Genomic DNA, 27269 nt, shown 5'->3' on the forward strand with positions numbered 1-27269 from the left:
TACATATATACACATACATATGATATATACATAATTAAATACATTGTTGTTATTACTAGTGTGAACAAACTATTACCTGTTAGATCAACTAAAAAGAAGGAAAACAAAAGTTTTAATTTTACATTTACCTTTACTTATTCCTTCTTTGATGTTCTTCCTTTCTTTATACAGAACCAAGTTTCTGACCTATAAAAAATGGTAAATTTTATTGTTATTGGACCACAATGACTTTTTGTAATTCTTATAGGGAATTTTCAACTAATAATCTTTCTAGGGTTTCAAAAAAATTAAATGGGATAGAATAGATGATGTATATACAGTTCCCAGCCCTCTGGGCACTCAATCCACAGTGGCTGTTTCCATAGTCATAATGAACAGTAATTTCTTCTCCCTATAAAAACAGGCTATATTGAGTAAAGGAAAGCTCCAATCTAATTTGTTCTCCAAATGTTCACAATAGTGGAATTCGTGTAAGAGTCCAAAATATTTCACACTGTTTGTCTTTTTTTATCGTGGTAAAATACACATAATATTTAGCATTTTTTACCTTTTTAAAGTGCACAGTGCAGTGGCATTAAGTGCATTCACAGTGCTGTGCAGCCGCCACCACCATCCACCTCCAGAACTTTTCCGTCACGTCGAACGTGCCAACTCGTTACGCTCCAGGTGTTCTAATCCACAGCAGAGCTGGAGCAGAATTATCAATGTGGACTTTGATCAACTGCAGATAAAAAAAAAAGAGAGAAAGTGGGAGCAGGCCGTGAACTCAGCGATGTGAGCGTGTGAGGCACTGGGGACATGACGGGGCCCAGGGCCTTCACATTGCTGCTGCCCGTCCTGTTGGGCTGGGCCGGCTGCCACCCCATCCCAGGAGGAAGAGCTTCCACAAGCTGCTGCTGATCTCCTTTCATGGGTTCCGCTAGGACTACGACCAGGACATGGACACCCCCAACATGGACCACCTGGCCAGGAGGGCGTGAAGGCCAAGTACCTCACACCGCCCTTCATGACAATGACCTCCCCGTCTCACTTCACCACCACCTCAGGTAAGCTCCGCCCTGCAGCCAGGCCATGATGTGGGCGGAAACCCCGCATCCGTAGTTCCCTGAAACAGAGCTGATTCTCAGTCATCTCTGGGGAGACCGAGGCAGCCAATGCCACTTGGGGTCACCCCCTGGAAGAAGCACTAGCTTAGAATATTAAGGGATGCACAGGGCTGTTTCTAGAACCCATGGCCTGCAGGCAGAATGGGGACCACGGCTGCAGCCTCCTAAGGGATCTCCCCAAAGCCTGGGCCCACCCTACCCTCCACCTACCCTCCACCCTGCCTTTCACATCGTGGCCGGTGATCTTTTTAAAAAGTAAATCATTAAAAGAATTTTATAAAAATAATAAAACATTAAAGTTTAAAGTAATCAGTTAGATCAGGTTACTCCCCTGCTTAATACTGGTGCATTGGAGGGACACGTATGATCTTTGAAGAGAATTCAAATTTTGTCTTTCAGTGATCCAGAAGGTCCCCATAGCCTGGCCCCCGACCTGCTCTCTCCTGACCTCTCTCATCTCTCTTCCTCTCACAAGCTTCCCTCCAGATCACAAAGGTCCCCTGCCTGGGCCTCCAACCAGCTCCCACCGGCCTCAGGGCCTTTGCCTAAGCTGGTCCCTCCAGCTCACCTGAAGCATGTTATCCAACGGGGGAGACAGACATTAGACAAGTAAACACACCAACAGATGTCATTACAAGTCAGAGAGGCACCAAGAAGAAAGAGAAGAGCTTCTCCAGGAGAAGACAGCAAGGGCAAATTGACTTGAACTCAGAGAGGCAGGGAAGGGTTCTCTGAGGAAGGGGCAGTTGAGCTGCGAGTGAAAGAGACCTCAGGAGTCCAGAGGAAGGAAAAGCATTCCAGGCAGAGGGAACAGCATGTACAAGGTCTTTGTGACAGAAAGGAACGTGATTGTTCCAGAATCTCAGTTGCCACTAAGCAAATAAAGAGATTCCGATCTAAAAGAGAGGCAGAAAGACATTTACACATTACTATACATAAGACAGATAACTAATAAGAACCTGCTGTATAGCACAGGGAACTCTACTCAATACTCTGTAATGGCCTATATGGGAAAAGAATCTTAAAAAAAAAAAAAAAAAGGGCTTCCCTGGTGGCGCAGTGGTTGAGAGTCCGCCTGCCAATGCAGGGGACACGGGTTCGTGCCCCAGTCCGGGAAGATCCCACGTGCCGCGGAGCGACTGGGTCCGTGAGCCATGGCCGCTGAGCCTGCGCATCTGGAGCCTGTGCTCCGCAAAGGGAGAGGCCACAACAGGGAGAGGCCCGCGTACCGCAAAAAAAAAGAGTGGATATATGTATATGTATAATTGATTCACTTTGCTGTACAGCTGAAACTAACACAACATTGCAAATCAACTACACTCCAATAAAAATTTGAGAATAGGGACTTCCCTGGTGGTGCAGTGATTAAGAATCCGCCTGCCAATGCAGGGGACACGGGTTCGAGCCCTGGTCCGGGAAGATCCAGCATACCTCAGAGCAGCTAAGTCCGTATGCCACAACTACTGAGCCCGTGCTCTAGAGCCCTCGAGCCACAACCGCTGAGCCTGCGCACGTGGACCCCATGCTCTGCAACAAGAGAAGCCACCTCAATGAGAAGACCACGCACTGCAAGGAAGGGTAGCCGCGGCTCGTTGCAACTAGAGAAAGCCTGTGCACAGCAAAAAAGACCCAACGCAGCCAAAAAATTAATTAATTAATTTTTAAAAAAATAAAAATACTTGGCCCTACCACATAACAATTAAATAAAAATCTTTGAGGATGGGGGAAGAAAAGGAAAAAAAATAAGAAAAGGAGGGTCAGGATGCAAAGGATTCCACTATAATAAGACTAACATTAGCTTCCATTTCTCAAATGTGAGCCTGATGCAGGGCTCTGTGCCAGGTGCTTTGCCTCCATTATCACCAGTACGATACTGCAAAGCAAGCACTGTCCCCGTCCACAGGTGAGAAAACGATGACTCAGCAAGGCTGAGTAACTGACCAGTCACTCGGTCAGAAAGTGGGAAAGGAGAAGCCAGTCTAGGAACAAGGGTGCCCCTGGCCACACAAAACTGGTTCTGCCCAGTTCTGAGCTGGGAATCTGCAGACCCCTCTCGCAGGGCAAGGAGGGGTGCTGGTGGCATGAACCTCACCCCCACCCAGAGAGCCACTCACTGGGGTCCGAGGGCAGCTCTAGGAACCTCTGACATGATGGGCAAACCGCCGGTGCCTTTTTGCTGGAAGAGGTTTTCATCACTTCCACCTGACTCTCAAAGGTGCGTTTGAATCAGAAACTCAAAAAATAAAGCTGAGCAACCACTCAGAGAGAGATTGCTGAGAGAGATTTTCCTACATGTAAACTCTTTGAGAGGCAAGTCATTCGGGAACTATTAGCACCAGGAAGCAGGAACTAAAGAGCCCTTTTCTGGAGAAAGCGAACGCCACTTCCCAGGGGCATTAACTTCATAACACTTAAAAGATCTCCCATGGGCAGACTCTGGGTCCCTGAATGCTGAAAATACAATGGGCACAAAATATTGTAAGGTAAGGAACACTCACCTTTTATTTATTCCCAGAAGGCTTCTGATGAGAAGATACAAACAGTGAGAGCAAATTTTTTAAATTACAAAATCCCCCCAACACCTCTCCTACATTCACTGCCAGCAGGGAATGGAAACAGGTACAGCTTCAGTGGAGCGTAATTTGACAACATCCCATACAATTACAAATGCACAAAACTTTCTTATTTGGCAATTCCACTTGTAGGACTCTATCCTACCATTACATACTTGCTTGGCGGAAAATGATGTACATACAAAGATATTCATTACATTAGTGTTTGTAAGAGCAAAAGAAAATAGAAACAACGTGACTATCCATCCAGATGGGAGTGGTTAAGTAAAATACTGGACATGCATAGAATGGCATACTCTGTCACCTTTAAAAGAAAAACTGAGGAAGCTTTTTGTGTCCAGTAGGAAGTTATCTCCAAGATGGATTAAGTGACAAAAGCAAGATGCAAAGAATATGTGTAGCATGCACATGTGTGTGTGTATAACATGTGTGTATATATGTGCATACAATTGCTTATAGATGCACAGAGGACCTCTAAAAAGAAGAAATTGGTAACACTGATTCCTCCAGGAAGAGGACGAGGTAGAAGGGAGACTTTGGATTGTACATCCTGTTTACCTTTTAGATCTTGGACCATGTGGATGTATTGCCTATAAATAACAAAATTTATATACATAAGGTACTCTTTTTAATTCACCCCTTATAGAAAAAACATATTCCTCTGTCCCCCTTATTTATAACCGACCTGCCATTTATTGAGTTGGTGGAGAGTCACTGCTTTAAAACGGGTTTTGCAGCCTCAGCACTACAGACATTTGGGACCAGATGGTTCTCTGTGGTGGGGGCCATCCTGTGCACTGTGGGATGTTGGACAGCATCCCTGGTCTCTATCCTCTAGGTGCCAGGAGTGCCCCCTCCTCCCACGGTGACAACCAAGAATGTCCCCAGACATTGCCCAAAGCTGCCTGGGAGACAAATTGGCCCCCAGCTGAAAACCCGTCTTTTGTTAATATATATATAAATTTATTTTATTTATTTATTTATTGGCTGCATTGGGTCTTCGTTGCTGTGCTCAGGCTTTCTCTAGTTGAGGCAAGCAGGGGTTACTCTTCATTGCAATGAGCGTGCTTCTCATTGCAGTGGCTTCTCTTGTTGCGGAGCACAGGCTCTAGGAGCGTGGGCTTCAGTAGTTGTAGCACGAGGGCTCAGTAGTTGTGGCTCGTGGGCTCTTGAGCACAGACTCAGTAGTTGTGGTGCACAAGCTTAGTTGCTCTGCAGCATGTGGGATCTTCCCAGACCAGGGCTTGAACCTGTGTCTCCTGCATTGGCAGGCAGATTCTTAACCACTGCACCATCAGGGAAGTCCTGAAAACCCCTGTCTTGAGTGGTTGAACCACTACCTGGCTTACAAAAATGCTCAGCAAGTACCACGATCATCATATCCTTCGATTCTCGTAACAGTGATAAAAAGTCAGAACAACTGAGATATCCAAGGTCCATGAATGTACAAATCTCTCCTGAGGTCCCACAGCAGCTGAGGGGCAGAAGCAGGATTTGAACTCAGCCCTGGATGGTTCCAGACACTGGTCCTCAATCCTTGCCTCTAGCATGCCTACAGCCCTCTGGTGTCCTTCCTTCTAATTAAGTAGTCCAAAGGTATTCCAAATACCTTTAAATGTTGCACATCCTCAGAGCTCCCAGGCAGCGGGTAGACACCCTGAATATGTTGTATTAATGACACAGATGCCACCCTAGAACCAGCAAAAGCACCGGCACTTGTCTTCATGAGCTGGGCTCAAGCCGACCTCTGTCCGACTCCAGTGTGGAAAAGCATCATCCGTAACAGAAAAAATAATGGATAAAAATTGGTGCTGCCAGCACCCAAAGACCTCTTCAGATTCCAGGGGTAGGCCTGACACAAAGTATGATAAAAGGGGCTCTCTGGGCCCAACGACTAATTAAATGGAGTTCTTACGAACACCTTGGGGCAAGTTAACTCAGAGGAGAGGTGAGGAAATGATGCTGCTTCCCTGATTCTCAGCTCAGCTGCACAAGTAGGCAGCTCCCATAAGGGCTCAGGTCTGAGAAGCCACGTAACCACCCCTCCAAGCTTCCTAGACAGAGTCCAAGGGGCCAGGGACCAGGTGGTCCCAGGCAGGGAGCACGGCAGGGAGAGGCCATGCCCTGGGCATAAGGCTTAGCTGACTTGGCTCGTTGGGTCAGAACTCTGGGCCCCCTGGGTCCACATCTGGGCAGCAGGGCCTCTCCATGCCTGGGGGCTGTCAGGTGTGGTGAATAGCTGAGCCCTCACCCCAGAGCTAGAATCACATGGACCCTCATCGGCTTTCCTGATGCTGGTGAAAAAGTCTTCCCGGAGAATTTGTAGAGGGCTTACAATGTATTCATCCTTTCAGTTGACGAATACTGTTTGAGCATCTCTTGTTGGGCCAAGCAGTGTAGACGGTGGCCAGCTACACACTTACATGTCTCCAGGGTCTGGCCATCTTTCTAGGGCTTGACGCACAGCTCGGGCTCCCACCCTTTCTGCTCCCAAATCCCACAGATCTTTTGGGGGGGTTGTTTCCTTCTCTCTGGAGTTCCACCAGAGTAAAGGGCAAACAGCCCCTTTCTTGGGGATCCTTCCACCTCTTTCCTTCCTCTCTCAGGGAATCAGACAGGAGAGATTTGCTCTTACTCCCCTGGGTCCCCCCCAAACCTTTCTCTACACCCGAACTCCTCCATGGCTCCCACAATGGGCTGAGCGTGTGACACCCCAAAGCCAGAAGGAGTCTCTGCTTTCTCCACTTTCTCCCATGGCATCCTTTCCTCGGAGCATGAAAAACAAAAATCCTGACTGTTTGAATGAAGGAAAGAATACAGGAGAGAGGATTTTAAAAATAAAGCTGACTATTAATTCAAAATATCCTACCTCATCATCTCTTCACGTGAGAAAATCTTTGCATCTTTATAAAGGGTGTGTTTTTCCTCCAAGTATTTGGCCCCCAGCACCACCTGCAAGACAGTGGAAGTGGGGCCTCTGTCTAGGGTGGAGGCTCCCAAGACCTGACACTAGGGGCGATGTTCTCCCTCCAGCTCCCAGGGCTGGGCACTGGGCAGGTCTGCATGTTGCTCAAACTGCTCTTCCCTTTCATAAGAAGGGCAATTACTTCCTCCAAGGTAGTTTTCTCCTTCCCACCTGGCTCCATCCCCCACCCTTCATCATCCCCCACCTCCATGTACACACACACGCACACACACACACACACACACACACAGAGAGAGAGAGAGAGAAACACACACACACAGGGGTCTTGGCCACAGCACCTGGTAGTTCCTTAAAATGGAATGCCGTATTCATTTTCTATGGCTGCATAAAAATTAACCACAAACTTTGCAACTTAGAACAACACCCATTTATTATCTCTCTGTCGTCAGGAGTCTGAGCATAGCTGAATTTAGTCCTCTGCTCAGGGTCTTACAAGGCTGCAATCAAGGTGCCGGCTGAGGTGGTGTCTCATCTGAGGCTCGGGGTCCTCTCCCAAGCTTACGCAATTGTTGGAAGACTTCATTTCCTTGCAGCTGTAGAACCCATGGCAGCTTGGGTCCAGACCCTCTGCTAAGAGCACACCTGAGGAGGTCAGGTCCACCTGGGATAATCTCCCTTTGGATTAACTCAAAGTGAACTGATTAGGGCCCTTAGTTACATCTGCAAAATCCCTTCAACTTTTCCATGTCCACTGGTTAGAAGCCAGCCACAGGTCCACCCATGTGCAAGGCGAGGGAATTATACAAGGTGTATATATCCGAGGCAGGAATCTTGGGGCCACCTTAATTCTGCCTACCATGAATAGGTCTTGGATGGGGCCCAGACAACCAGGGGGTGAGCATCAGTCTTTGTGTAAAGGCAACAGGTAACAGGATGATGCCCCAGCATGGAGCTCCAGAAAGCCCCAGAATTATGGTGTAACCCTGGAGGCCTAGGGGCTGATGCAAGAGGGGCACTGACTGACCATGGAGGCTGGACACCCCACATCACAGTCTCCACATCCATAGGAGACCCTCTCTATTGCTTAGACAAAGGCGATGATAATGATGATGATTTTGAAGAAGGAGGAGGAAGAGGAAGATTATTAATTTGAAAGTACTTATACTAATCTCCTAGGGCTGCCATAACAAAGCACCACAAACTATGTGGCTTAAAACAACAGAAATTTATTGTCTCACAGTCTAGAGGCCAGAAGTTTGAAACCAAGGTGTTGACAGAGCAATACTCCCTCTGAAAGCTGTAGGGAATCCTTTGTCTCTTCCTAGCTTCTTGTGGTTCGCTGGTGATCTTTGGCATTCCTTGGCTTGTAGATGCATCCCTCCAACCCTCCATCCAAACCATGGAGTTCTTCCTGTGTCTCTGTCTTCACATGACCATATTATTATAAGAACACCAGTCACTCAGATTAGGGGCCCACCCTACTCTAGTAGGACCTCACCTCTACAATGACCCTGTTTCCAAATAAGGTCACATTCTGAGGCTCTGGGGTTTAGGACTCCAACATATCTTTTTTGAGGAGCACAGTTCAAACCATAACACATAATTAATTGATAGTTACAGGCATGGCTACATCCAGATCCTCAAATTATATCATCAGAACGATCAAGCTCTCTCTTTACTTCTCCCCCTCCTCCTCTCTATTTCTCTTTCCTAAGAGTGACCACAAAATTCCCAAGTTTGGCTCTCATTGGACCAATTTGCTTCTCAGAACCAATCTCTGTGGGGGGATGGAATGATGCTGACCACCCAAGCTGGGACCACATGCCCACCCCCAGGTCAGGGTGGGGAATGGCAAGTCCCACACAAACCACATCACCCATTGTGGGGGGATGGTAGTGGGTCCCAAGTGGAAAGTCAGGGACTGTTATCAGAGGGAGGAACAATGGAAGAAGGACTGGCAGAAAGCTCAGTGATCTACCACCCAGCCTGAGCCCAACAGCGTGGGGATGGGGTGAGTTGCAGTCGATGACCCAGAGTACTACTGAGTCCCAAGAAACCCCAACTCCATCCATGGGGCTGCCCACAGGGCACAGGCTCCCAGTGGATTCAGTGACCACACCTCCCAGCACTGTCCCTCTGTGTCACTGAACTCTGTCATAATTTCCCTCAGACCTTGCCAAAATGAAAAGCCATTCTCTGGGGGTGAGCAACTCATTCTGCTAGTTTAAGTCACGCAATTCCCTCTCCCTCTCCAGAAGCCTGTACTTACTGCTCCATCAGTGGTAATGACAATGAACATTTTTGCAATCACAGTTTTTATTGCAAAGTAATTGAAGACCAGCAAGAATAAGTTATGCTGCTGAAACTATGGAAATCCCGCCAAGCAAATAGTGGGTGGATAGGAAGTCTTATGGCAGCAGCTTGTATTTCCTCCCCCAAGGAACTGACTGAAAATAAGAAGCCATCACCACCATGTTTCAAACAAAAGCCATGATATTATAATCTGACAATTTTAGATCTAGTCAAATGGATATGGCCCAGGGGTGAAAAGGAGACGTTCCACAACGAGACAATGGTCTAGAATACTACAAGTGAGGTCCTCACAGTTCCACATTTCCTCTTTTCTTGAAAGGACACTCTCTGGCGTGCTCAGGGCTCATGGTGGCCAGAAATAAAGTCTCTCCCAGTTCCAGAACCCCCAGGGCAACCCCAAAATTGGAGCAACCACTTATAGCTGTGTAGACCATGTGCTGCACAATTCTGAAAGGGTTGTTTTCATGAATACTATGTGGATGGTGTTCCCTGAAAGTGTGCAGGGCACAACTTGCACAAATGAGCAGTCACTTATATTCTATCTCAAAATCAGCTTATAAGAAGTAAAAATTCCTCAGAGATGTTGTAATCAGTCATGAGTCCACCTCTCCTTCATGGGACAGAGCAAAAAAAGTGTGGCGAAATGCGCTTGGATGATCTTTAAGACTAGATCAGGGTTTCTCAACTACTGTTGAGAAACTGAGAAACTATCTGAGAAACTATCAGTCCCGCTACTGATATTTGGGGCCAGATCCTTCTTTGCCTTGGGGGGGCTGTCCTGTGTGTTGTAGAGTGTTTAGCAGCATCCCTGGCCTCTACTCACTAGATTCCAGCAGCATTCCTCTCCTAGTTGTGCCTATCAAAAATGTCTCCAGACACTGCCCCATGTTCCTTGGGAGGTAAAAATCACCCCCTAATTGAGAACCTCTGGACTAGATATGCAAATCACATGTAAATCAGAGAGCCAAAGGTCACATACATGATACTCTAGCCAGTGAACAAAAAATCTGAAAGAAGTAAGAGAGGTAGGGAAAGAGAAAGGAAATTAAATTCCTGCTGCCGGTAACAACACAAGCCCAGCAGATGTTGTTGGAAACCCAGTTAGAAGGTGCCATAAACCTTAATCAGCTCCCATCCTGCTTCCCCAGAAACAACTTTCTGCTGAAAAAAGTCCTGAAAGCCAGCAAAACCACAAACATGAACAAACAGAGCAACGAAAACCACAGACTGAGATAGAAAAGATGTCCCTCCAACACCAGCCATTTCCACGAAGGGATAAAAATGGATTCATGGAAAAAAACTGAAAATAAGGAAGGCTGGGAAACTAGGATATTCCCTAACTTTTCACTAGGGAAATTTCCACCTTGCAGAAAAAAGCAGAGAAAATCGCACAATGAAGCCCCGTATACCTAGCACTGAGCTGCAAAAATGTGTCCACATTTTGCCAGTCTTGTTCCACTGTCCTTACCCAAGGCCCTGTCTTTCCTCCTTCCTTTCCTTCCTTCCTTCCTTCTTTCCTTCCTTGAATCTTTTATAGCAAATTTCAGACATCATGTCATATTATGCATAACACATCAGCATGCAGTTCTAACCTAAGAGTTTGGTGTGTTTTTACAAAACCTCCATGTCGTATTTAACAGATATGACATGAATAAACTAGGATACTTGGAGAAAAGATCTGATTGACACCTTAGAGTTTCTCCTACCAGTGCTTCTCAAATTTGAACATGTATATGAATCACCTGGGGATCTGGTTAAAATGCAGACTCCGGTTCAGTGGGTCTGGGGTGGGGCCTGAGAGTCTGCATTTCCAACAAGCTCCCAGGTGATACCAGTGCTGCAGGTCCATGCGTCACACAGAGGAAGGGTTGGACCAAAACACCAGAGCAGTGGAGCAAAAAATCATGACTGCTCAGGATTCCAAGGCCTTGAATGAGAGGAGAAACTGGAACCACCGGAGACTGAGGGCTCAGGTGTATTCGTTTCTTGTGGCTGCTGTAACAAAGTACCATAAACTGGGTGGCTTAAAGCAACAGAAAGTCTGGAGGCCAGTAGTCCAAAATCAAGGTGTCAGTGGGCTGTGTTCCCTCTGGAGGCTCCAGGGAAGAAGACTTCCTTGCCTCTTCCAATTCTGATGGCTGCCAGCATTCCTGGGCTTGTGGCCACATCACTCCAATCTCTGCTTCTGTGGTCACATTGCCTTCTCTGTCTGTGCCTTCTCCTCTTCTGCCTCTTGTAAGGACACTTATCTTTGCACTTAGAGCCCACACAGATAATCTAGGATAATCTCCTCATCTCAAAATCCTTAACTGAATTACAACTGCAAAGACCCTGTTTCCAAATAAGGCAACACTCACAGGTTCTGAGAATAAGAATATGGACATATCCTTGGGGAGGGGTGGGGGGCACCATTCAGCCCACTACACCAGTAAGAGGGGGAAATGAAGTGAGAAAAAAAGGCAGAAGAGAGGGGAGATCCCGTTTCTGTGACAGTGGCCGGTAAGGCAGGCCAAGGGTAGAACTGCGTATTAACAGACTTCCCAGATGGAACGCAAGTGCAGCCGTCTGCTTCCGTCTGCTTCCAAGGCTTCTTGAAGAGAGAACGTTTCTGTTTCTGACAGCGGATTAAAGGAAGAGGTGAGGAGTGAGCAAGCCATTCTCTGTTGGCCTAGTTCCTGAGGAATCGTGCCTCTGCCTTAGGGCCATTCTCAAGTCTTGTTCAAGGATAGAATGATTTATTGATGGCCATAATTAAAAAGCAATGCCAAAAAAGAAGCAGTCAGCACTTTACATCTGCACTTACACATGAGCAAGAGCGGTTTGGTAAAATGGGCACTAGGGTCTTATTTCCCCGTCCAGAAAAGGGCTCCCATCGTGGGGTGTCCTGTTGGGGTCAAGCCTCATGTCTGCAGCAGGAGTTGATAAGGTTTTAAGTTTCAACTGGTGCACTGAGCCACCTGTTCTCATCCCCAGCACTTTTATTACAGGTCTAGTGAATCATCAGTGGGTGGGACTCTGAATGTGTAGACTTGGGTATGTGTGGTTTTGAGCTCCAGTGGGGGCTGTTTTTCCACCAGTGTCTTGGCTGTAGGTCTGAATGAGCTTGTCTGCTTGAGATTGGAGCACTAGGTTGATATAAGGTGGTTGGTTGACTTGATTTAGCAGCTATTCTTCCTCATTGATTTCATACTAGCTGGCTAATAAGACCTTTCTTCTTTGGTTTGGGGAATGTGAACTTAATGAAGCACTGGACCCCACAAATCGGGAGGAAAATGAAGACATGTTTACAGCTTAATATGGTAGCTTGGTTCAAAGGAACTACTGAATGAAACAAGTAGGTCCTTAAAATATTGTTAAACAACTGAATGCATGATAAAGTGTGTCTATGCCCAAATGGTCTATTGGCAAATAGTTACAGTTCCACCTGAAAATTAGTATGTAGGAATTGAGCAAATGTTTGCGGGGGGGAAGGGAGATGCTCTTATTGAGTATATTAGGTTATGCATTTTATTTTAATTCCACTAAAGGTTTAATTTATAGGTTTATTTAATGATTTAACTATTATGTATAGGTTTATTTTCATCCCACTACAGTATTTTTTTCCCAAGTTGACTTTGGACTAAATCAAGGTCTGCTTCCTATTTCTTCAGTTTGTACCTGGCCGCCTACATATGGGGCAGAGGATGGGATGGAATTTGTTCAATTAAATCCAACAAACATTTGTTGAATGCCTACTAAGGGCAAAGGTCTCTGCTTTGTGCCAGGGAAACACCAAAATAAATAAGGCACAGCCCTACTCTCAGCCACGTCAGGGAGCAACAGTTGTAAGAAACAGAAGGCAAGGCTCTATCAGGCAAACTCATGAGCATGGGAACCAAATTAGAGGGAATCAGGGAATAGAAAATGCAATTATAGAAACCAAACTTCCTCCTCTGGCTCTCAGAAGCCCTGTGGTCTTTCTTATCAGCCCCATGGGCTTTCTTGTCTCTGCTTCCCTCGCTCGTGACCACCTTTCTCTTTTCGCTACTGGTTCCTCATGGGAGACAGCAGAGCCCACCACCAGCTGGTTAGTTACTGTGTCTCTTGGTTCAAGTATTGAGAAAGACAGAATTGGGTTTCCGGCCAACCAACTGAACAAAGGGAAGAGACTTGGTACAAATACGGTGCCTAAACCTGCCTTTCAGCAGGGCCTATGAGTAGGGGAATTCCAAGAGAAAATACCTGTGAGTACTGCAGGCACCAACACACTCTATTTTTTAACTCTCTCCCGCCCCCTAGAGTGTAAATACCATGAGACAGTTTACAACAGTACTTGGCTCAAAATATTTGAGAAAGGGAGGGAGAAAGGAAGGGGTTGGATCAAACTCTAGACTTCCTGGTTTCCTAAATTCACTGTGCAAGTATTTGGAAATAAATAAACATCAGTCCCTGAGAACCAGGAGAAGGAGTTGAATCTAGCTTGGTTCTTTCCCAGACCTGAAATGTTCGGCTGGGTGAAATACCTGTACCTTGCCATAACTGATAAAGTGTGGGAGTATGCACTGTACCCTGATTAAAGCATAATTAGCAAGCAGCAGGAATCCCATTCACTAGGAGAGCTCATCCTACTTCCTGTTTCACTTGCACAATTACCCACGTCACCAGACACTGAAATGACAGTAATGACTCTCAGAATGATACAGCCAGAAAGGCCCTTGGAAACCATTAACCACACTCATTCTACATACGGGGAAACTGAGGCCCAGAGAGAGAGCAAGGGCTTACAAGAGCCAAGGCCAGGTGTCCTGCCTCCAAGCCCAGCCCCACTTGTGCAGCATCACGTGACCCAAGTGAAACCAGCCCCTTTGCAGTCTCTGGAACTCCAGGCACAGCCAACACTATCACCTTCACGTAGTTTTTCCAGCCAGGTCCCCCCATGGTCTCCAGAATAGAAAATGCAATTCAAATAAAACCATGATAGCTGCTCCCTGCAGCTGCCTGTTTCTTAGCTTCCCCTCTCCTCTGTCTTGTTTTGCCCACGTTCCATAACTGGCCCTTGACCAGGATAAAGAGGCCTGAGAAGCAGGAAGGAGGAACCAACATGGCAGTGGAAACTCTGCTGGGTCTCATGAATGGTCCCCAGCCACCGGCTGGATTTAGAACATGCCTTTAAGTGTCAGGGTGGAAATAACCCAAACACCATGGAGACAATTCCCTTTGTACAATTACTGGGACGAGCCATGCCACAGAATGGAAGGGTCATGCTCGCTGAGCTCATTTTAGGTTAGTTGTTTGAAACTTGTGTAATATCGCTTTGAGGGGAAAATGGATTCTATGATTGGTTTCCAGGCTAGCCTACTTAACTGATGCTAAAATTGACCTCTGGGTCCCAGGGCATGGAAGCCAGAATCCATAGGTTGAGAGAAGAGGAAGTTTCTTTGCCCGTGGCTTCCTCCAATCCCTCCTGCCACGTCCTCCCAGTGGCTCTGGACCTCCATATTTCCCCATATACCAGAGTGATCCAGGTTCTGATGGCTGCCTGCCCTCCCCCTGGTCCCTTAAGGAGGGGGACAGTGGGCTACTGTCAACCCAGATTTTGGAGCAAGGGGCAGTCTGCTGGAACTAATCCACATGCAAGTGTGAATGACAAACAGCCCCTGAACCAGTGGTTCTGACATGTCAGCGGGCACTAAAACCACCTGGAGAGGTTGTTAAAATGCAGACTCCTGGACCCCACCCCATGACTGTAAATTCAGCAAGGGCTACAGTGGGGACCCGGGAATCTGTGTTTTTAACAAGCTACTCAATTGATTCTAATGTTGATGGTAGAAAATACCATGGAGAAACACTAGAACAGGTGAAATGGCAGGTGTTCATAATTCCAGAGGGATTTTTCTCTTAACTGGGTGGAGAGTCACATAGACCGGGATTCAGGATACTACAGATTTAAAAAAAAAAGGGCAAAGGAGCACTCCCTGGGTGAATTACCTCTGTGCTTCCATGTTGTCTGCTGCGATGGCATGGCTCAGCCATCAGGAAGCTGTAACAACAGGAGGGTTTCTTGTAGATTTCAAGAGCCTCCATTATTCGTTTGTGAGGCTCCAAAGATTCTTGCCCATTTGGCTTCTACCTACCCCTAACAGAGTACTCTCACTCATGGTATTCACAGGGTGCAACGCTCAACATCATCAGGCATTCGGGAAATGCAACTAAAAACCACAATGAGATACTGATACCTGCTAAGTTGCCCATAATCAAAAAAAGGAAAATAGCAAGTGCTGGCAAGGATGTGGGGAAACTGGAACCCTTGAACATTGGTAGTGGGAACGTAAAATGATGCAGCCACTGTGGAAAATAGTTTGGTAGTTCCTCAAAAAGTTAAACATAGAGTTACCATATTACCCAGCAATTCTACTCCTAGGTTTAGACCTAAGAGAATTGAAAGCAGGGACTGAAGCAGTTACTTGCACGTGAATGTTCATAGCAGCATTATCCATAGCAGCCAAGAAATGGAAACAACCCAAATGTCTATCAATTGATGGATGGATAAACAAATTCTGGTCTATCCAGACAATGGAATATTATGCAGCCATAAAAAGGAATGAAGTATAGATTCATGCTATGATGGGGATGAAGCTGGGAAACATGATTCTCAGTGAAAGAAGCCAGACACAAAAGGCCACATATTGTATGAGTCCATTTCTATGAAATGTCCAGAATAAGTAAATCCATAGAGACAGAAAGCAAATTAGAGGCCACCAGCGGCCGTGGGAACGGAAGGCTGTGGAGTGACTGCTAGCAGGTAGAGTCTCTTTTGGGGGTGATGAAAATGTACTAGAACTAGAAAGAGGTTGCACAACATTGTGAATGTACTAAATGTCACAGAATTGTTCACTTTAAAATGTTAATGGGGCTCCCCTGGTGGCACAGTGGTTAAGAATCCACCTGCCAATGCAGGGGACAAGGATTCGAGCCCTGGTCTGGGAAGATCCCACGTGCTGCGAAGCAACTAAGTTTGTGCACCACAACTACTGAGTCTGCGCTCAAGAGCCCACGAGCCACAACTACTGAGACCACATGCCACAACTACTGAAGCCCGCACACCTAGAGTCCATGCTCTGCAACAAGAGAAGCCACCGCAATGAGAAGCCAGCGCAGCGCAACGAAGAGTAGCTCCCACTTGACGCAACCAGAGAAAAGCCCACACGCAGCAAAAAAGACCCAACGCAGCCCAAAAAATAAATAAATAAATAAATAAAAATTTTTAAAAATAAAATGTTAATGGTTGGGACTTCCCTGGAGGCCCAGTGGTTAAGACTCCTTACTTCCACTGTAGAGGGTGCAGGTTCAATCTCTGGTTGGGAATAAGATCCCACATGCCGCGCCGTGCAGCCCAAAAAAAAAAGGTAATGGTTAATTTTATGTTAATTTTACCTGGGGTGGGGAGGAGCAGAGGCTGTAATCAAATTTCCCAGGTTCCACACCGAACTCTGCCTTATGACCTTGAGTAAACTCTGTGCCTCTGCTTCCTGCAAAGAGGGAAAGCTCTAAGGGGGCTATAATAGTTCCCACCTTACAGGGCTATTGGGAGCTTTAGATGAGTTAATGTTCCCGAAGTAACTCGGAAAAAGGCGTTGGCGTATGGCATGATGGTAAATGTGTGCCATGATTCCATCACACAGACCCTACCCCCCATTACACATGCAAACCAAGGCTTGTTCAAGTTCACACAGCAAGTTCAGAAGCCAAGTCAGGGTTGGCACCCAGCTCTCATGGACTCTAAGTCCATGCTCTTCCCCTGTCAACAGTCTGACTTGATCCCTGACCAAATCTTGACACCTCGAGGTCCCAATCCCTGGCAGCAGCACAACTTCTTTCTGGTGACCCCACTCGTGGTTGGTTGTCAGGCCTGCCAGCAAGGCAGAAACAATAAAACCACAACTGTGTTTGCTTTTTCCCCATTGAAAGCTTTGGCCACCCTAGGGGGACTTTACCCACCAGCAGTCTGGCAGCGACTCTGACCCAGTGGAGAGCTTTTCCCTTCTCTGTGCCCACAACCATCAAGTTCTAGTCACAGAATGTCCCTCTTACCATGGACATTGGAGACATCATCACTATCTTATTACAGTCAGTAGGGTCACCCAGAGGCTCCATCTCCCAAGAGGCAAGGGAGTGGACACTCAGCTCTCTCCTTGGATCTTTCAGCTCCCTCTTTAGACTGGCCTCCACGTGCAGTCCCCTTTTCACTGGTGCAATGTAAGATCACAGGGGTTTTTTCCATATCTGATTCAATTGCTATGTTCTCAAGAACAATCTAGCTTACATTCCCCCAGCATCTGTCTTCTTTCCCTAAGCAGAAAGAAATAAGTCTGCACCCATCTACATCTAGAAATCCTACCTGGGACTTCCTTGGTGGTCCAGTGGTTAAGACTCTACACTTCCAATGTGAGGCGGGTTTGATCCCTTGTCAGGGAATGAGGATCCCACATGCCACGTGGCAAAAAAAAAAGAAAGAACGAAAGAAAGAAAGAAATCCTTCCTGATTCCCTTGGTTGCTTCAAACAGTGCAGCCCGTGGGAATCCTAGGAGAAACCCTGGGATGTTTGCCGAGAATCGGGCCCACTGGGTGTTCCATATAGAATCATATCGTCACAAGCAAATGAGGAAACTCATCCCACAGGAAGTGTCCAAATCCCAGGTTCTCAGCTTCTGGACACAGAATAACCCAAGGAACTTGGCCTCTCCACCCCCTGCCTTCCCTGCTCCCTCATCAGCTTCCACCAACTTCTCCCAGGGCTGTGAGGTCTGTTCCAGGGAGCAGATCCAATCTGACAGGTGTGAGATGTGATGACCCTTCCTTTGTGGCTGCCAATGTTTGCATCCCAGAGAAACAAGTCTGAAGCCCAGAGGGACAGCCCCAGGATTAAGTAGGCCAACCGGAAGGATGCTGGGGGAGGTGGTCTTAAGAACACATGGACACCCCTGGCAGCATCCGTTCATAGAACTTAACAGTACCTTCTCTCCTTTATTCCCAAGGTTGCTGGATCAAAGATCACAGAGTCATTCACAACATGATGTTTAACACAGAGACACTCTGGAAGTATTCCATCAAGACCACACAGAACAAGACTGAGTGGTGGGACAATGGCATTCTCCCCCTCTGGATCACAGCCCAGAGACAGGTACCACCAGAAACCCTGGGCTGACTTCCTGGGACATCGTCTCTCATTCCTAGGCATGTGGGTGGCGGGTTAGACGTTGTGTGGCCTTGGGCAAATGACTTAACCTCTCTAAGCATCTGTTTCCCTAAATGTGGTATAGGGATCATGATGATGCTCTTATTTAATAGAGTTCATGTAAGGATTAAATAAGATGTGCACTTAAGGCATATCTCAGTAAGTTTTAGCTGTTATGGATGGATGAGGCTCCATGAGGGCAGAGTTGGCTTAATCATGATTGTTCCTCCAGGGCTCATCATAGGGTCTGGACCCAGCAGCTCTTTAATAAATCTCTCTTCATACACTTGCCTCTGACTTAGGCATAAAATCCCTTAGGAACAAAGTTGACCACTCAAGGCATGAAAAGCTCTGATGAGAACATTTGCTTGAAAGTATCCCAGCAGCCACTCATTATTGCTTTGAAAAGGCAGAAATGAGATTTGTGCGTTGAACTCCCAGCCCCAAACCTGTTGCCAGCTTTTGCATTTTCTCAATGAGCTTCCAGAGTCATCACTTCAGAACAGATCCTCCTCCTCTTCCCCCAAGACACCAGCCTTGGCTCCAAAGCTTCCTCGGGTCCTGACACTTCATCTCTGTGCTCCCAGCCCATGCCGTGCACATTACATTGCAAGGGGGTATAATTGCAGCAGCTCAGAACAGTCTGTGGACTTATACTCCCAGAGCAGGGTCCAACCAGCTCCACCCTTCTCCAGCTATGTGACCTTCAGCAATGACCTCCACTCTGTGCTTGATTTGCCCCACCCATAGAATGAGGATGGCCAGAATCCCTGCTTCATAGGCTTGTTGGAAGGATTAACTGTGATAACGCATGTAAGTTGTTTGGCACTAACTGCTTGAAATGATCATTCTTATGAATGGAAGCTGAACCATTTTAGCAGGACTTCAGCTACAGGTCACTACAGCTCTAGGCCAGAACTATCCAATGGAACATTCTGTGATAATGGACATGTTCTATTTTGCATGGTCCAATGTGGAAGCCACAAGCCACAGGTGGTAATTGAGCCCTTGAAATGTGACTGGTAAGACTGAGAAACTGAATGTTTAATTGTATTTCATTTTAATTAATTTCAATTTAAATCTAAATACTACACAGGCGAGGCGCTACCATATTGGACAACACAGCTCTAGAAGAATCACAGGGGGCTGTCAATGACCCTACTCTACCTCAGGTTCATTAAGTGTTGGGCTCTAGAGTCCTTCCTCTTTGGTCACATTTTTTTTTTTTTTTTTTTTTTTTTGCAGTACGCACGCTTCTCACTGTTGTGGCCTCTCCCGTTGCGGAGCACAGGCTCTGGACACGCAGGCTCAGTGGCCATGGCTCACGGGCCCAGCCGCTCTGCGGCATGTGGGGTCCTCCCAGACTAGGGCACGAACCCGTGTCCCCTGCATCGGCAGGCGGACTCTCAACCACTGCGCCACCAGGGAAGCCCCAACATTTTTAAACTTTGAGGCACAGACCATGCAAATAAACTGTCCATACAAGAAAAATAACAACCATAACACTCACCAGGCCCTGATTTAAGTGCTTTACGTATATTAATTTATCACAACCCTGAGGTGCTAAGGTTATGCCCCTTTAACAAATGAGTAAACTGAGGCACCAGGTGATACCATAACTTCTCACAGTCACAAAGTTAGTGAGAGGCAGAGCCAGGATTTGAACTCACTCTGGGTTCAGCAACTCTTAACTCTTAACCATGACATAATATTTCTTCAGTGGCCAAAGCATTTAGTCATGGATTTCGAAGTGAATCTTGTATCTGCCTAGCTGTTAAGAAGGTCTGGATAGTCTTCCTTAATTTACTATTCAAAACCCAGGGCCTCTCTTGCTAAGGCATTCGTTCACTGGCATGAGGCTTCTGGTGGCATTCTCCCTTCCTGGTGTTTTCTTATACATGGTTCTTGTCTCCTTGTCATTTATTTGCAGGGCTTTGTTTCCTCCTGCTCAATTCATAATCAGAGTGCTTTTCTTCTTTGCTGAATTCATAAGCGGTTGTGCAAAAAGAGGGTCTGGTGCAGGGCCAGGCGACTGACAACACACCACTTGTTTGGCAAGCGAATGTCAAGTTGGTGCATCGCGTTCTGCCATTAGCAGCTCCTGCCCAGGACAGGGCCATCAGCCAGCTCCCTGAGGAGGTGGTGCAAAAGCTCCTGTAATCAGAGCAAACCTATGGCCCCAGGTCAACCCCTCCCACCCCAGAAACAAGGGGACAAATGCCAAATGCCATTCGGGGACACATCTGCATTGTCGGGCAGGGCTGCAGGAGAGTGGCCTGCCCTTTACCCATCATTGGAAAATTCCTTCCTTCTCCTGAGTCTCTTCCAGGCAGGCTTTGTGGAGACTGATGCGTTAACCTTTAATAGGACTAAAATGTTTTCCGTCAGTGACATTAATACTGCCAGAGTCCATCATGATTCATGAGAATCGGTGTCCCTTGGCAGATGATGCCTAGGAGATGGGATTCCCAACCACTTTTGTCTCCACCATCCATGGTCCACTAGTGTATCCACTCCATCAGGACTTCCCCAATGGTCAGGCTATGAACAGAGAGGCTCCAATGAGAGCAGGCTGGGATTTTAAATGAGCTCCTAGGATAACTGAACCTGATCAATGGCTGAGATGTTTCACCAAGTTCAGTAAGCCCTACTTCTCAGAGAAAGGCAGACAGCCATGACTGTGAGACCCAGGAAAACCATAAAAACCTAGGAGCATGTTCCTCCTCTCTATGGAAGAGCCACAGATCATATTAAGATGTGAAATGGCAGAGGGATGATATGGGTGAGATTCTCATGTCTTCCAAGACCGGACCATGGTAGGCTACCACCAGGAGGGGATTTGGAGAGAGGGTGGGGAGGGCAGCTACGGTTCTCGGTGTCAGCCAGGTCTCCAGACAATAGCTTCCAAACTTGGAAGAGTTGTGAGAAAGAGGGTGCCGTCAGCTTCTGCTTAGAAAAGTATTAATAGAAACATAATGCATCCCAGTATTGGCTCAATCCGTGTCTATCACACATCATAAAGATTCTGAGAATAATAATCCGACCTCCGAAAATGTGTGGGAGGGGGAGAAAACACAGAATCTTGGCCATCTAGCTTCCTTCTGTTCAGTGACGCCTCCAGAATACAGAAAAGCAATGAAAACACTCAGAACCAACCTCAACTTCTGAATTTCAAAAACATGGAGTCCATCTCTTTCCTCTCAGCCATTCCCTAGAACAAGTAACTAACTCCTTTCCCTAAACCACTAAATATACTCTCCACCAAAGCACAACTGTGATGAACACTTCACAGGCCTTCCTAAAACCCGTGCGCTTTTTGACATTAATTCAGTCCCCTAAAAAAGGAAACAAGACAGAAAAAAACAAACTAAAACTCTTTCCTTAATGATTGGTTCTGAAGAGTTTTGGTAGATTCTGTACAAAACCCAACAGTCAGGCTTTGCCATAAGAAGTACCAACTCTTGTTTTAAAGAAGCAACTTAAGAGTAATAGCCACACTGATGCAACACTACACTAAGGAAGGATAATGCACCCAGTAAAACTAGCGATTTTCCAACTGCTATTGCTACTGGAAACACTGATTATGCTAATTAAAGGGTAGAATAGTAAATACCCACTCTTTTGCATCCAATTAAGTGCTGAGATTGTTTCTCAGAAGTAGAAACAATCTGTAGAAAATAGCACTTTTGCTTATCATAGGTCCCAAATAAACAGAGTCAATCGTGTGTGTGTCTGTGTCTGTGTGTACACATGCTCACACACACATTTCTCTCTGAAGCGCATTTCACAAAGCAGCATAAATCCTCAAATTCCTATGGGACCAAGTGAGAAAAATCACAGTTTCCTAAGACTACAGCTTGGGATATCTTTAAAGAAAGAGTATGTTTTGAGAGACTTCCCTGGTGGCGCAGTGGTTAAGAATCCACCTGCCAATGCAGGGCACACTGGTTCAATCCCTGGTCCAGGAGGATCCCACATGCCGCAGAACAACTGGGTCCGTGCGCCACAACTACTGAGCCTGTGCTCTAGAGCCCGCAAGCCACAACTACTGAGCGCACATGCCACAACTACTGAAGCCCACGTGCCTAGAGCCCATGCCCCGCAACAAGAGAAGCCACCACAATGAGAAGCCCGCACACCCCAGCGAAGAGTAGCCCCCGCTCGCTGCAACTAGAGAAAGCCCACATGCAGCAGTGGAGACCCAACGCAGCCAAATAAATAAATTTAAAAAAAAAAAAGAGGGGCTTCCCTGGTGGCGCAAGTGGTTGAGAGTCCACCTGCCATTGCAGGGTACACGGGTTCGTGCCCCAGTCACGGAAGATCCCACATGCCGCGGAGTGGCTGGGCCCGTGAGCCATGGCCGCTGAGCCTGCGCGTCCAGAGCCTGTGCTCCACAACGGGAGAGGCCACAACAGTGAGAGGCCTGCGTACCGCAAAAAAAAAAAAAGAAAGAAAGAAACAATATGTGTTGAGAACACAGCACAAGAAAACAATTTCAAGTTGGGAACATCTGAGATTTAACATGCTGGATATGCAGGGCTGTCTAAGACCCTCACAATGTCAATGTCAGCTTATTCTAAATAATAAAATAGTCAAACTATGTTCTACAAAACGTTGGAAGCTTCATCCTTCCAGTCAATTCCATACTTGACAGCAAAGTCAGTTTACATGGATGTTAAAGTACCGTCGCTAAAAACTGAGAATTATGTCTAATGCCAATCAGAAGTGCAATAAATATTAGGGGATTTGCAAGTTAAAGCAACCATAGAAATTCTAATATCAGAAAGGAAAATGTGTTACCTGTAGAGGTTACAAATAAGATGCTAGAACCCAAAAGCGAAAGCATTTCTGTAACTATTTCCATAAGTTAATCAAGAGTGAGAATAGGATGGGTTTTCCACCCCTAAAAGGAGACATGATTCATGCATTCATTCAACACACATTTAATCAGCAGTCAGCACTTACTCTGAGCCAGGCCTGTTCTAGGTCCCAGGAAAAGTACGTTCAACAAGATCAGCACAGCCCCTGATTTCCCAGAGCTCACATTCTAGAGGAGGGAGCTAGATAGTAAAAAAGTAAGCAAATTAAGGTAATTTCAGGTTGGGGAAAGTGCTTTAGAGAAAATAAAACTGGATCTCAAAATAGGAAATGAATGCTGGAGGGCAGAGGGGACAATATTTCACCTACAGCTATGGATAGCAGAGCTTCTGGAACCTCGCAAAGTACTTAGTATTAAGACTTCTGTCTTAAGTCAAGCTTCCTAAAAGCAGAGCCTGAGGCAGGGATGTGGTGCTCATAAGGTATTGAGGGAGAGTTCTCAGGAGATGGGAGTGAGGAAAACTGACAGGGCAGGAGGAGGATCTAAGTGAGACGTGGCCTCAGCTGGAGACCAGCTTCAGCCTGATCTCACGGGGAGCACTGGAACATGAATCGCACCCCCAAGTCATCCCACCCTGAAGCCAGGGAGCTGGCTTTATGTCCTGAAGTCAATCACTGGCCATGAGCTGCTGGGGATAGAGGAGCAGTATAGGATACCTGCCCAGGTGAGGCAGGACTTGGCCACTTGGCAAGGGAATTTTCCAGAACATGGGGGAACTGAGAAACATTAGTAGCCACCCTCACAGAAATGTGTGTGGGTGCAGGCCCAGTAAGGGGATCTTGGTGGGGTACCAACAGCATCCCCTACAACTTCCAAATTTGTTTCCTGCTTCTCTCTCTCAAATGGTACATGGGAAGTTTTGGCATTATGCTTAGTTATACTTTTCTGCCCATTTGTAGACCAGATAGCCACAACCCAGGTGCCACTATCCCACAATTCTTCCCTGTAATTTGTTCTCCATACCAAATTGATACCGTTACACCAGCACCCTCTCTTGGTTCTTTTAAAGCCAATGAACTTTACAGTGTTTTTCATAACATCCAAATCTTGGGTGATACAAGAAGTGTCCCAGAACAGCCCTCAAGTTAATAGCCAAGATGAAGGAAAATACTTGCTCCCCAAATAAGCAGGTCAGTCTTTCATGGAACCAGAAATCTATCAAGCTCATACTATGTGCCCAGTCCTGGTTGAGGAGCTGCTTTACAACAGAAACTATTTAGTGAGATGGGTCCATCTTATTGTTAACTCATTGGTGAGTGTACATAAAATTATTTTCCTAACAATTTTACCAAGCTTTGTCAAAATCTAGCTTTCTGCTGGGGAGCAAATCATTTAATATTTTCATGACTTTGAAATCACTTGTGTTGTTAACACAGCCTCATTTTTGGTCTGAAGACTCAGTTTGGCTCAGAGTAAATCCTTCACCTTGTAACCAAGTCAAAGCTCTGCTCCCCCGCATGCTCCCTACCCTCACCGTAAACCCTCTGGTGGCCCCAGCAGCCTGGGGTAGAAGGAGTATGGTCTACTCCTCTCAGGCCCCTCACACCTCTTTCCCTGGTTTACCCACTGGTGACAAGGAGAGGGAAGAGATGGCAGCTCCTCCCATGATGGCTTGGTGGTAGGCCAGGGCCCTTTTCCTGTTGGCTGTAATCTACTGCCCTGTGTAGTTGCCCATGGCCTGACATAGAAGGTGAAGGTCACTGGGCCCCACTGACAAGGGCTTCAGGGTCAAGCAGCAACCCCAGGCCCTGCCCAGGCCTTATAAGACTCAGCTGCATTTCATGGCTGACCCACCCCATTCCTCTGACGTAAGGAATCCCATGCCCCATGCTGCAGCCATTTCTGCCATGACTGGAGGCTCCAATCTCATCTTCCTTCTGCAGATTCCAACCTTGGGGTCTACAGGCACATTTCAGATCCACCTTCAGGACCCCTCAGGAGACAGAAACTGGAGGAGATAATCATTGCCCCCTCTTCATCTGACCATGCGGTCTGGCCCATTGCTCTTTGTTCCTCTCCAGGAAACTAAAAGCTGAGCTCATTGAACACTAACATGCTCCACGTGCATTTAGTCCTCACAACCACCATACAAGGTGGCATTAACATCCCCGCTTTACAGATGAGGAAACAGAGGTGGAGAGCATCTGAGTGACATGCATCCAAGTGGGAGAGAAAAGATAAACCCAGGCAATCCAGCATCGAGCACACCTTTAACTGCCCTATTGTCTGCCTCTGGGTTGGGCGTCAAGCCCAGTGGCTGAGCAGACATCTGCACAGGAAACAAGATGACAGTCTCCCCTTCACACAAACACCCCCAAATTTTATAAACATTATACATGGGAACCAGTTAGGCAGATTCTCCCCTCTCCAACAGCCCCAGAGGAAATCCACAGATCTTATCTCATTGGCTCTGACTGGGACCTGGGCCCAAGGCTGAACCAATTGCTATGGCCAGGGGATGCAGCGTCCTCTGACTGGCCAGGCCAGAGCCACATCCCACCTCTGGAGCCTGATGTGGACCCAACACATCTTGCATGGAGCAAGAGTAGGGAGGAGAGCTACCAGGGGATGTCAGATGCTCCAAACCAGCAGACAGGGGAGGGGGTGCTGGGCAGGCAATCATAATAGCTGTCCACTGCACACACCGGGGAAGGCTTGTGGTGGCTTCTTAGGTCTAGAGGCAAAGAAAAGAGTGCCTACTACGGCCAAAACACAGTGCCCAATACTTTATCTTAAAGTTACCTGGATTAACCCTCACAAAAATCCCATCAATTTTTTGGCATTTTACAGGTAGGAACACTGAAGCACTAAGAGATTAAACTCACTCACCATCACCAACTTAGAAAGTGCCATTTTTCTTCCATTCTAAGGAACTGTTTTTTTCATTTTGCAGTCCCAAATTGGAACGCATATGCCAGTCACTGGAGTGTCGTGGTTTCATAGGCAGCATTTTTCTTCGTAGGAGCACATAACATAACGGCAGTTCTCACAGTTAACGGTGTTTTAGATTCCACGAGATCCTGGCGATGCCAGGAACGAAGCCCAATCCTGTCCGACTCTGAAGCCACATGTTTTCCATACCTTTGGACTGGGGCAGGGATGCTGACACGTTGGACTTTGCACATTATGAGAAAGATAGGAGAAATGGCCCTGATAGACTTTTCTTCTTGCACTTGCAGGGGAGGAAAACAGCGTCATTCCACTATCCCGGGGGAGGCGCCAAGTACAAAGGGGAGGCCGTCCAGCGGTCCCTGGTGGAGCCGTACACCGACCCAGACAGCAACGAGACGGAGTGGAGGGAGAACACTGATACCGTCATGAACTGGTTCAGTAAGGAAGACTTTGGCTTCGTGACTCTGTACTACGGAAAGCCGGATAATGTGGGACACCGCTTTGGGCGCGAGACAGAGAACAGGAGGGTGATGACTCAGCAAATCGACAGAACCATCGGGTACGTGTTGGAAGCCATTGAGAGGCACAGCTTGACTGAGTACCTCAACGTCATCATCACATCTGACCACAGCATGACCACTGTGAAAAAGAAGCCCAAAGTCACTGAGATCCTCCTGACCAACTACATCAGCTTCAGGGACTTGGTCAAGTTTGATATTGTGGACTATGGCAGCTTTGGGATGCTCCTGCCCAAACCAGGGCAAGAGGAAGCCGTTTACCAAGCGCTGAAAAATGCACACCTTCACCTCAATGTCTACAAGAGGGAGGAATTTCCAGAACGCTTCCATTTTGCCAAACACGAGTGGGTCTTGCCAATCGTGATGTATGCTGACTCTGGTTATAACATCAATGGGGTGAGTAGATTCTAAAATGAATAAATTCCATCTTGAATTTGGAAGGCAGTCACTAGGGAAGGACCGTTCTGAAAAAAATTAAAACATAAGTGCATGCATGATGAGTTGCAACCCACTGTTTTCCAAGTGTTCCCCACCCCCCACCCCATATCCCAGACAACCCATCCTGTCCCACGTTACCATTATGCAATGATAATGACACACATCCCTGACCAAGGTTAAGTGTCCAGGGCTATGTTAAAAATTTAACATGAGTTATTTCATTTTTGTCTTCCCAACAACCCTAAAGATAGGTATTCTTATCTCCCCATTTTAACGAGGAAGAAACTAAAGCTAGAGAGAAGTGATTCGGAATTAGAATTGTAAGGCTGATGTCTGAACCCAAGCCTATGTGTTTGATCATTATGCACAAATCACCAGGAGATTGACCCAAAAAAACACCTTCTGGTTT

General features: G+C 46.7%; 1 pseudogene; it reads left to right on the forward strand.

The window, feature by feature from the left end:
* The first annotated feature begins 581 nt into the window (after positions 1-581).
* Positions 582-27269, forward strand: part of LOC111184989 (ectonucleotide pyrophosphatase/phosphodiesterase family member 7-like) — a 32432-nt pseudogene continuing 5744 nt past the window's right edge.

Source organism: Delphinapterus leucas, chromosome 15, assembly GCF_059928025.1.
Source record: "Delphinapterus leucas isolate spDelLeu-1000000601 "Yukka" chromosome 15, BTC_Dleu_Yukka2, whole genome shotgun sequence".
Taxonomy (NCBI): Eukaryota; Metazoa; Chordata; class Mammalia; order Artiodactyla; family Monodontidae; genus Delphinapterus; species Delphinapterus leucas.